This window comes from Lates calcarifer, linkage group LG13 (genome assembly GCF_001640805.2).
Source record: "Lates calcarifer isolate ASB-BC8 linkage group LG13, TLL_Latcal_v3, whole genome shotgun sequence".
NCBI classification, from domain to species: domain Eukaryota; kingdom Metazoa; phylum Chordata; class Actinopteri; family Centropomidae; genus Lates; species Lates calcarifer.
The window spans coordinates 24,148,171-24,159,923 of NC_066845.1; the positions used below are offsets into that span (position 1 = coordinate 24,148,171).

General features: G+C 34.2%; 2 long non-coding RNA genes across 2 annotated transcripts in view; both read left to right on the forward strand.

The window, feature by feature from the left end:
- Positions 1-2,304, forward strand: part of LOC108878411 (uncharacterized) — an 87,481-nt gene extending 85,177 nt beyond the window's left edge. The window contains exon 5 of the long non-coding RNA XR_007814462.1: positions 2,128-2,304. This is a non-coding gene — a long non-coding RNA (uncharacterized LOC108878411). The remainder of the gene's footprint in view (positions 1-2,127) is intronic.
- A 2,379-nt stretch (positions 2,305-4,683) lies between these two features.
- LOC127143208 (uncharacterized) lies at positions 4,684-7,344 on the forward strand. The gene is made up of 3 exons (XR_007814463.1): positions 4,684-4,781; positions 4,820-5,036; positions 7,247-7,344. It is a non-coding gene; the product is annotated as an uncharacterized LOC127143208 (long non-coding RNA).
- The last annotated feature ends 4,409 nt before the right edge of the window (positions 7,345-11,753 follow it).

An 11,753-nucleotide genomic window follows, 5' to 3' on the forward strand; every position in this document is an offset into this window, starting at 1 on the left:
AAAAATGTAAGGTGTCATAAATCATCCAAAAATGTCATAGTATAGTAAGGCTGTCAAAAATCATCAAAAAATGTCATAGTATAGTAAGGTGTCAAAAATCATTCAAAAAATGTCATAGTATAGTAAGGCTGTCAAAAATCATCAAAAAATGTCATAGTATAGTAAGGCGTCAAAAATCATCAAAAAATGTCATAGTATAGTAAGGTGTCAAAAATCATCAAAAATGTCATAGTATAGTAAGGTCGTCAAAAATTCATCAAAAAATAATGTATTATAGTAAGGTGTCAAAAATCATCCAAAAATGTCATAGTATTGTAAGGCGTCAAAAATCATCCAAAAATATCATAGTATATAGTAAGGTGTCAAAAATCATCAAAAAATGTAAGGCGTCAAAATTCATCAAAAAATGTAAGGCATCAAAAATCATCAAAAAAATGTCAAATGTCATCAAAAAATGTAAGGCATCAAAAATCACCAAAAAATGTCATAGTATAGTAAGGCATCAAAAATCAAAAAAATGTAAGGCATCAAAAATCATCAAAAAAATGTCATAGTATTATAAGGTGTAAAAAATTATCAAAAAATGTCATAGTATAGTAAGGTGTCAAAAATCTTCAAAAAATGTAAGGCATCAAAAATCATCAAAAAATATCATAGTATAGTAAGGCATCAGAAATCATCAAAAAAAGTCATAGTATTGTAAGGTGTCAAAAATCATCAAAAAATGTCATAGTATAGTAAGGTGTCAAAAATCATCAAAAAATGTCATAGTATAGTAAGGTGTCAAAAATCTTCAAAAAATGTCATAGTATAGTAAGGTGTCAAAAATCATCAAAAAATGTCATAGTATAGTAAGGTGTCAAAAATCATCAAAAAATGTCAGTATAGTAAGGCGTCAAAAATCATCAAAAAATGTCATAGTATAGTAAGGTGTCAAAAATCATCCAAAAATGTCACAGTATAGTAAGGCGTCAAAAATCATCAAAAAATGTAAGGTGTCAAAAATCATCCAAAAATGTCATAGTATTGTAAGGCATCAAAAATCGTCAAAAAATGTCATAGTATAGTAAGGTGTCAAAAATCTTCAAAAAATATCATAGTATAGTAAGGTGTCAAAAATATTCAAAAAATGTCATAGTATAGTAAGGTGTCAAAAATCATCAAAAAATGTAAGGTGTCAAAAATCATCCAAAAATGTCATAGTATAGTAAGGCGTCAAAAATCATCAAAAAATGTCATAGTATAGTAAGGTGTCAAAAATCATCAAAAAATGTCAGTATAGTAAGGTGTCAAAATTCATCAAAAAATGTAAGGTGTCAAAAATCATCCAAAAATGTCATAGTATAGTAAGGCGTCAAAAATCATCCAAAAATGTCATAGTATTGTAAGGCATCAAAAATCGTCAAAAAATGTCATAGTATAGTAAGGTGTCAAAAATCATCCAAAAATGTCATAGTATAGTAAGGTGTCAAAAATCATCAAAAAATGTAAGGTGTCAAAAATCATCCAAAAATGTCATAGTATAGTAAGGCGTCAAAAATCATCAAAAAATGTCATAGTATAGTAAGGTGTCAAAAATCATCAAAAAATGTCAGTATAGTAAGGTGTCAAAAATCATCAAAAAATGTCATAGTATAGTAAGGTGTCAAAAATCTTCAAAAAAATGTAAGGCATCAAAAATCATCAAAAAATGTCATAGTATAGTAAGGCGTCAAAAATCATCAAAAAAATGTAAGGCATCAAAAATCATCAAAAAATGTCATAGTATAGTAAGGTGTCAAAATTCATCAAAAAATGTAAGGCATCAAAAATCATCAAAAAAATGTCAAATGTCATCAAAAAATGTAAGGCATCAAAAATCACCAAAAAATGTCATAGTATAGTAAGGCATCAAAAATCAAAAAAATGTAAGGCATCAAAAATCATCAAAAAAATGTCATAGTATAGTAAGACATCAAAAATCATCAAAAAAATGTCATAGTATAGTAAGGTGTCAAAAATCATCAAAGAATGTCATAGTATAGTAAGGTGTCAAAATTCATCAAAAAATGTTACAGTGCAGTAAGGTGTCAAAAAAGGATTAAAGCTTTGAACAGTTTCTGTGATTAATTTGTTCTGTCTCTGCAGGAAGAGGAGGAGAAGACTGCATCACTTGAAGAGGACAACAAAAGTACTTAAATGTTCTTAAAGATGTTTGCAGATGTGTTAGACTTAATTAAACTTGTCCTCATATGTGCTCATCACTACATTTAATGTGGTGTGAGAGAATTAAATTGTTTCCAAGTGATCAAACATCTGTTTTGCTGTGATTTGTTAAATGTTGTCTCGAACAGAATCAATAAAGTTTTGTTGCTTAACATTTGAGTTGAGTTTCTCTACTTTCAAATTAAATGGCTACATGTGGCTAAAAGTCTCAACCCTAACCCTAATCTCTGGCTACAAGTTGCAAAAAGCTGTAACCCTAACCCTAACCCTAACCTCCAGCTAAAAGTGGCTAAAAGCTGTAACCCTAACCCTAACCCTAACCTTTGGCTACAAGTGGCTAAAAGCTGTAACCCTAACCCTAACCTCCAGCTAAAAGTGGCTAAAAGCTCTAACCCTAACCCTAACCCTAATCACCAGCTAAAAGTGGCTAAAAGCTGTAACCCTAACCCTAACCTCCAGCTAAAGGTGGTTAAAAGCTGTAACCATAACCCTAACCCTAACCTCCAGCTAAAAGTGGCTAAAAGCTGTAACCCTAACCCTAACCTCCAACTAAAAGTGGCTAAAAGCTGTAACCCTAACCCTAACCTTTGGCTACAAGTGGCTAAAAGCTGTAACCCTAACCCTAACCCTAATCACCAGCTAAAAGTGGCTAAAAGCTCTAACCCTAACCCTAACCCTAATCACCAGCTAAAAGTGACTAAAAGCTGTAACCCTAACCCTAACCTCCAGCTAAAGGTGGTTAAAAGCTGTAACCATAACCCTAACCCTAACCTCCAGCTAAAAGTGGCTAAAAGCTGTAACCCTAACCCTAACCTCCAACTAAAATTGGCTAAAAGCTGTAACCCTAACCCTAACCTTTGGCTACAAGTGGCTAAAAGCTGTAACCCTAACCCTAACCTCCAACTAAAAGTGGCTAAAAGCTCTAACCCTAACCCTAACCCTAATCACCAGCTAAAAGTGGCTAAAAGCTGTAACCCTAACCCTAACCTCCAGCTAAAAGTGGCTAAAAGCTCTAACCCTAACCCTAATCACCAGCTAAAAGTGGCTAAAAGCTGTAATCCTAACTCTAACCTTTGGCTACAAGTGGCTAAAAGCTGTAACCCTAACCCTAACCTCCAGCTAAAAGTGGCTAAAAGCTGTAACCCTAACCCTAACCTCCAGCTAAAGGTGGTTAAAAGCTGTAACCATAACCCTAACCCTAACCTCCAGCTAAAAGTGGCTAAAAGCTGTAACCCTAACCCTAACCTCCAACTAAAATTGGCTAAAAGCTGTAACCCTAACCCTAACCTTTGGCTACAAGCGGCTAAAAGCTGTAACCCTAACCCTAACCTCCAACTAAAAGTGGCTAAAAGCTGTAACCCTAACCCTAACCTCCAGCTAAAAGTGGCTAAAAGCTCTAACCCTAACCCTAACCCTAATCACCAGCTAAAAGTGGCTAAAAGCTGTAACCCTAACCCTAACCTCCAGCTAAAAGTGGCTAAAAGCTCTAACCCTAACCCTAATCACCAGCTAAAAGTGGCTAAAAGCTGTAATCCTAACTCTAACCTTTGGCTACAAGTGGCTAAAAGCTGTAACCCTAACCCTAACCTCCAGCTAAAAGTGGCTAAAAGCTCTAACCCTAACCCTAACCCTAATCACCAGCTAAAAGTGGCTAAAAGCTCTAACCCTAACCCTAACCTCCAACTAAAAGTGGCTAAAAGCTGTAACCCTAACCCTAATCTCCAGCTAAAAGTAGCTAAAAGCTGTAACCCTAACCTCCAGCTAGAAGTGGCTAAAAGCAATAACCCTAACCCTAACCTTTGGCTACAAGTGGCTAAAAGCTGTAACCCTAACCCTAACCTCCAGCTAAAAGTGGCTAAAAACAATAGCCCTAACCTTAACCTCTGGCTAGAAGTGGCCAAAAGCTGCAACCCTAATCCTAACACCCAGCTAAAAGTGGCTAAAAACAATAACCCTAACCCTAACCTCTGGCTACAAGTGGCTAAAAGCAATAACCCTTAACTCTGGCTAAAAATATTCACTGTCATACAATATTAGACAGACATGCAAAATATTCAGTGTTCAGAAGTATTTATTCAAGTAAATTCAGCATAAAAATAGAAAAAGGCATGATATACATAACATATAAAAAGTATATTCATATAACAATAAACAAAAATTAAAAATATGAACAGTATAAATAGGACTAAGCTCACAGTAATAGTTGATTTAAGTACTGTTTAAAGTAGCAAAATACCAAAATGAAATGACAAACACAAAATCTAACCTAGCCCACAAATACGGTGTAGAGGTATGACTCTGTGAATATGTGTGTGTCTGTGGAAAACAAAGGTAAGGTGGCTGCTATAAGGTAGTTCCTTTGTCTTAAGCTTCAAAAAGTGTCAAAAAATGTCATAGTATAGTAAGGTGTCAAAAAAATTCATAGCATAGTAAGGTGTCAAAAAGTGTCAAAAAAAATTCATAGTATAGTAAGGTGTCAAAAAAATTCATAGTATAGTAAGGTGTCAAAAAGTGTCAAAATTGTCATAGTATAGTATGGCATCAAAAAGTGTCAAAAAATGTCATAGTATAGTGAGGTGTCAAAAAGTGTCAAAAAATGTCATAGTATAGTAAGGTGTCAAAAAGTGTCAAAAAATGTCATAGTATAGTATGGCATCAAAAAGTGTCAAAAAATGTCATAGTATAGTAAGGTGTCAAAAAAATTCATAGTATAGTAAGGTGTCAAAAATTGTCAAAAAATGTCTTAGTATAGTAAGGTGTCAAAAAGTGTCAAAATTGTCATAGTATAGTAAGGTGTCAAAAATGGTCAAAAAATGTCATAGTATAGTAAGGTGTCAAAAATGGTCAAAAAATGTCATAAATGTCAAAACTCAAAAAAAGTTGTGTATGTTTCAGTGCTCTTAGAAACATACAAGGAAAATGATCAATGACTGGAGTTCCTCAATTCTACCTGTTCCGGTCTCTATTGATTCTTGTGCAGAGCTCTTCGAAGCATTGGACAATGTCTCTGATCATGGACAACATCTCTCTCATCCTCAACAATGTCTCTCTAATCATGGACGACGTCTCAGCGATCATGGACGATGTTGTGGACGAAGTGGTGACACCTGGAGGAAATCATAGTATAGTGAGGTGTCAAAAATTGTCAAAAAATGTCATAGTATAGTAAGGTGTCAAAAAATGTCAAAATGTCATAGTATAGTATGGCATCAAAAAGTGTCAAAAAATGTCATAGTATAGCGAGGTGTCAAAAAGTGTCAAAAAATGTCATAGTATAGTAAGGTGTCAAAATCAGTCAAAAAATTGTCAAAAAATGTCATAGTATAGTAAGGTGTCAAAAAGTGTCAAAAAATGTCATAGTATAGTAAGGTGTCAAAAAATGTCATAAAATGTCATAGTAAGGTGTCAAAAAGTGTCAAAAAATGTCAGTATGTTAAGGTGTCAAAAAATGTCATAGTATAGTAAGGTGTCAAAATCAGTCAAAAAGCGTCAAAAAATGACACAGTATAGTAAGGTGTCAAAAAGTGTCAAAAAATATAGTATAGTAAGGTGTCAAAAAAATTCATAGTATAGTAAGGTGTCAAAAAGTGTCAAAATTGTCATAGTATAGTAAGGTGTCAAAAAATGTCATAAAATGTCATAGTATAGTATGGCATCAAAAAGTGTCAAAAAATGTCATAGTATAGCGAGGTGTCAAAAAATGTCATAAAATGTCATAGTAAGGTGTCAAAAAGTGTCAAAAAATGTCAGTATGTTAAGGTGTCAAAAAATGTCAGTATAGTGAGGTGTCAAAAAGTGTCAAAAAATGTCATAGTATAGTAAGGTGTCAAAATCAGTCAAAAAGCGTCAAAAAATGTCACAGTATAGTAAGGTGTCAAAAAGTGTCAAAAAATATAGTATAGTAAGGTGTCAAAAAAATTCATAGTATAGTAAGGTGTCAAAAAGTGTCAAAATTGTCATAGTATAGTAAGGTGTCAAAAAATGTCATAAAATGTCATAGTATAGTATGGCATCAAAAAGTGTCAAAAAATGTCATAGTATAGTGAGGTGTCAAAAATTGTCAAAAAAATGTCATAGTATAGTAAGGTGTCAAAAAGTGTCAAAAAATGTCATAGTATAGTATGGCATCAAAAAGTGTCAAAAAATGTCATAGTATAGTGAGGTGTCAAAAATTGTCAAAAAATGTCATAGTATAGTAAGGTGTCAAAAAGTGTCAAAAAATGTCATAGTATAGTAAGGTGTCAAAAAATGTCATAAAATGTCATAGTATAGTATGGAATCAAAAAGTGTCAAAAAATGTCATAGTATAGTGAGGTGTCAAAAATTGTCAAAAAAATGTCATAGTATAGTAAGGTGTCAAAAAGTGTCAAAAAATGTCATAGTATAGTAAGGTGTCAAAAAATGTCATAAAATGTCGTAGTATAGTATGGCATCAAAAAGTGTCAAAAAATGTCATAGTATAGTGAGGTGTCAAAAATTGTCAAAAAATGTCATAGTATAGTAAGGTGTCAAAAAGTGTCAAAAAATGTCATAGTATAGTAAGGTGTCAAAAAATGTCATAAAATGTCATAGTATAGTATGGAATCAAAAAGTGTCAAAAAATGTCATAGTATAGTGAGGTGTCAAAAAGTGTCAAAAAATGTCAGTATGTTAAGGTGTCAAAAAATGTCATAGTATAGTAAGGTGTCAAAAAATGTCATAAAATGTCATAGTATAGTATGGCATCAAAAAGTGTCAAAAAATGTCATAGTATAGTGAGGTGTCAAAAATTGTCAAAAAATGTCATAGTATAGTAAGGTGTCAAAAAGTGTCAAAAAATGTCATAGTATAATAAGGTGTCAAAAAATGTCATAAAATGTCATAGTATAGTAAGGTGTCAAAAAGTGTCAAAAAATGTCATAGTATAGTAAGGTGTCAAAAAAATTCATAGTATAGTAAGGTGTCAAAATTGTCATAGTATAGTAAGGTGTCAAAAAGTGTCAAAATTGTCATAGTATAGTATGGCATCAAAAAGTGTCAAAAAATGTCATAGTATAGTAAGGTGTCAAAAAATGTCATAAAATGTCATAGTATAGTAAGGTGTCAAAAATGGTCAAAAAATGTCATAGTATAGTAAGGTGTCAAAAATGGTCAAAAAATGTCATAAATGTCAAAACTTGTGTATGTTTCAGTGCTCTTAGAAACATACAAGGAAAATGATCAATGACTGGAGTTCCTCAATTCTACCTGTTCCGGTCTTTATTGATTCTTGTGCAGAGCTCTTCGAAGCATTGGACAATGTCTCTGATCATGGACAACATCTCTCTCATCCTCAACAATGTCTCTCTAATCATGGACGACGTCTCAGCGATCATGGACGATGTTGTGGACGAAGTGGTGACACCTGGAGGAAATCAAAGGGAAACATACGAAGGAAAATGATCAATACACTACTACCTATTCCTCATCAATAGTTTAACCATGAAAACACAGAAATACAGCTGAACCACAACATTTAACAAAACATTTTTATGCCTTACACTATAGTGTTTCTGGTGTGACACTGAATTGAATAAGTTCTTCACATTTCTTTGATTTACTGTACTAATGTATAAATATATAATATATATTAATGTCAGTGCTCTGTGTTGGACAGTTGATGTAAAGCTGTTTGTAAATTACCTGGAGGCCTCTGTCCTGGTCTCAAAGAACTTCTTCATCGTGAGAAGACACTCTGTGGGCGTGGATGAAGTGGTGACACCTGGATGAAATAAAGAGAAATATAGAAAGGACAATGATTAATACACTACTGCCTATTCCTCATCAATAGTTTAACCGTGAAAACAGGTAAATATTCAACGTTCTAAACATTAGAGGAGTGTCTCAGACAATGGGCTGTTTACTATCACATATGACAAGAAAAAGCATCACATTTTTAGGAATCAATAACAGGAAATATTTGCGAAAATTTTAATAAAATGATCTTAAATCTATCTGTAATTTCTATATTTAAGACTTAAGATAATCATCAACTAATGACTGGAGGAATCATGTATATTGCTGTGAACTGCTTAATAAAAACTTTTACTTGGGTAAATTTTTGAATGCAGGGTTTTACCTTGTGGTATTTTTAATTATACTTCAGTCCACAGGCAGAAAAATAACTCAACTATTTTGAGTTCATTAAAACTAGTACTATTTTCTGACAATTTATAGATTAATCAGATATTATTATATTCTATATTAAACTCATTAAATGCCAAGGATTTAAACAATAGCACTGTTAGTAACATTAATAATTCAGCTCATCTGTGTGTATTTTTCAGACTGGGTAAATCTTTAGGACACATACCTGTTTGGTCTGTAAGGTGAGAGCTGGTGTTTCTGTCCAGGCTGCAGCAGCTGAGCCAGTAAACCTGGAAAACACAAGCACAACACTTAAACAAAAACAAATCATCTAACTAATAAAGAAAAGTTCACCTTCAAAACTTGAACAGTGTAGAATAATACAACACTGAAAACTAAACACTGAACCTTGACAATCACACTTGAGTTTTGAGATGAATACATTAGAGAATTTTTAAAATAGTTTTTATAATAATTTCTAACAGTAATCTTAGCTCATACATTGTTACCTACTCTTGAGGCTTAAAACTTGTGGAGGAGTACAGAGTTAAAAGTTTTCAAGCTTGTATTTAACACAAAACTGAGCTCAATAAAAAGTCACTACAAACAAAATTCTAATCAATAAACACACACAACATGATGGCTATGGACAGACTCCTACCACAAAACGTCAAAGAGACAAAAAACGGAGTCGCAAAATGATGACGAGATGCTTAACTGCCACACTGAAACACAAAGTGGCCACAAAGAAACATTAAATGACCTGGAACAGACACAAAACTACAAAGACACAATACAATGCAAAACAACCACAAAGAAGCTGACCATAGGTCTGTACCATGAAGAGAGGTTACTGTCTATCAGAGTAACTTCAGGAGTAACTTAGTGACGTTGGGTGTAACTTCCCTGTTAACCCAGAAAGTAAACTAAAATAAAATGAAAAAAATCATGTATTATATTTCCTTGCATTCTCCCTTTCCTAAAAAGAAAACGTAGTGGATGTTAGAGATATGTAGATGAAAGATTAGTGTTTTTATGTTGTTTTTTTTTTTTATTTAAATTTCGAAAAAAAAAATCCTCCTTTACACAAATCCTCCTTTACTCAAAAAAAAAATCCTCCTTTACACAAATCCTCCTTTACTCAAACCTTTACACAGCAAAATACATTGAGAAAGAATATGGCAGAATTTAGCATCATGACTGTTGCATATTATCAATATGAATAATCCTGTAGACTACATACCCCTGAGGCTGCAGCTGAAATTACCGTTTAAATCTAGTTAATACTTAACAGCGTTACATTCATACAGTACACCCTAAATTTTCCAAGCAGATCATCATTAACTGTGAGTAACTGGCCATTTTCAGAAATGTGACCCACGTGTTGACTATAATCCAAGTATCCTCATACTTTTAAGAGTCCTTACATTTCATATTACAAATAAAAATTCTAGAAAACATTTGACAAGTCTCCTAGACTTTGTTGACAGTCGCGGTATTACATTTTGTCGTTAGAATCTCTTTAAATTCCTCGTAAACTGACAGAATTATCGTGCGCTCTTCATCTGAGAAATACGGTGCATGCCCCTTTTATGCACACGCTCAAACACCGACTCAGGTGACCGCCATCTTAACCGCCGTCGTGCCCTTTAAAATAGATTGAGGGTTTGCCAACTCTGACTTCCTTGATAACCCCGAGTTAAAACAGAAAAGGTAAACTCCCTTCATAGCACAGGCCTCATAAACAGATGTAAAAAAAGCCAGATAGAGACGCAAAACGATGCAATACCACCACAAATAGGCACAAAATGATCACATCGACATGATAATCCGCCATAAGATGACTTAAAATAACCCAGATGGAGCACAACATTACAAAAAAAGCAGTAAAATGTCACCAAAGTCATTGTAAAGAGATGCAAATAGAGTTGTAAACAGACGAACTGACTTGATTAGCCGCCACCCTCCTTAGCTAATGCTAACGGTCGTCACTAATGCTAATGCTAATAGCCAGGTGTAAACAGCCAGGTAGAGACGCAAAATGTTTAAACAAATGGCCACAAACCAGTGACAATGACATGATAAGCCGCCATAAACCGAGTTAAAATGACCAGGATCGAACGCAAAATGACAAAGAGACGCAAAATGTCGGTAAAGTGACCGCAAACAAATACAACAGGGATTTAAACGGACTATCAAGAGCTCCTTGTGTTTTCACCCGTCGACGCTGGGGACCCACAACTCATGTCAGGGATGCATCAGTCACGGAAACACAAATACACTCTTACCCACACGATATAAACGACTGAAGATGGAATTAAAAGATATCGTTACATGGTAATGCTAATGCTAACGCTCTCCGATAACGTTAATGCTAACGCTAGCCGCTAACTGTTTGCCTTACCTTAGCATCGCAGGTCTGTTCAGCGTCCAGTCTCACTCGTGTTCGACAAAAAAATAGCTCCAGAGTTTGTTTTAGCATCCAGACTTCTTCAGCTCTTCAACCTGTTCGTCCAGTTAGACGTTTTCTCCCAGCACTGACAAACAGAGGCGAAGTTTCACACCTGATTTAAATCTGTTTCCCACTTCCTCTCTCCGCCTCTCTACGCTCCTCCTCCAGGAGGTCATAGCCAATAACAAGACGTCGTGGTCATTGACGACATACGTCAGCTAACATTGGCAGAAAAACGCTGATTGGCCGCTTGGCCGCCTGGTCCGCTTAGCAACCGCCTCTGATTGGTCTTAAAATACATCCACAACAAAGCCAGAGAGAAGCCTTAGATCTATTATAAGATTTACAGGTTACAGACATTATAAAACATCACATCACCTGCAGCTAAAGCATTAAAGAACAGTGCTGCTGATACAAGAAAATATCCGCTTGTAAAAGATTATATATTATTATTATCTTAATAAGTAAACTTTTCTTACACTCCAACTCTGAACACTCTATTATTTCTCAGGTGTTTCATCTGTCACTTTTTTTTCCCTGACTGTTTATTTGACCTAAATGTTCTTCAGGTTTGTTTGTTTTTCACAAGCTTAATAAAGATAGACATGGTTTGAAAAGACACCTTGAAGCTGTCTTAAGATTTGAAGTTGACCTTGTTTATTTAGTGTATTAAAACATGCTATTTTAGAACCACAAAGCTTAGAAAAACTAGTTGTTACAGTAGCACAGGTGGTGACAGTGACAGCAGTAACAGTAATGGTATGTGTCTTCCACAGCTCTTTTTCGCCCTCTAGTGGAAACAAAGAGACGTTATCTTATATCTTAAATATCAGCTCCTTTGTTCAACACATTAATTTAGTAATTTACTAATCTGCTGATTAAGTGGGAAGCTCCTGATTAGATGGAGAGAGGTGAAATAATATCAACAAATCTACCAGCACTGCTTTGATTTGTGTATTTTTGTTTTATGTGGGGTTTAAAATGCAAGTTT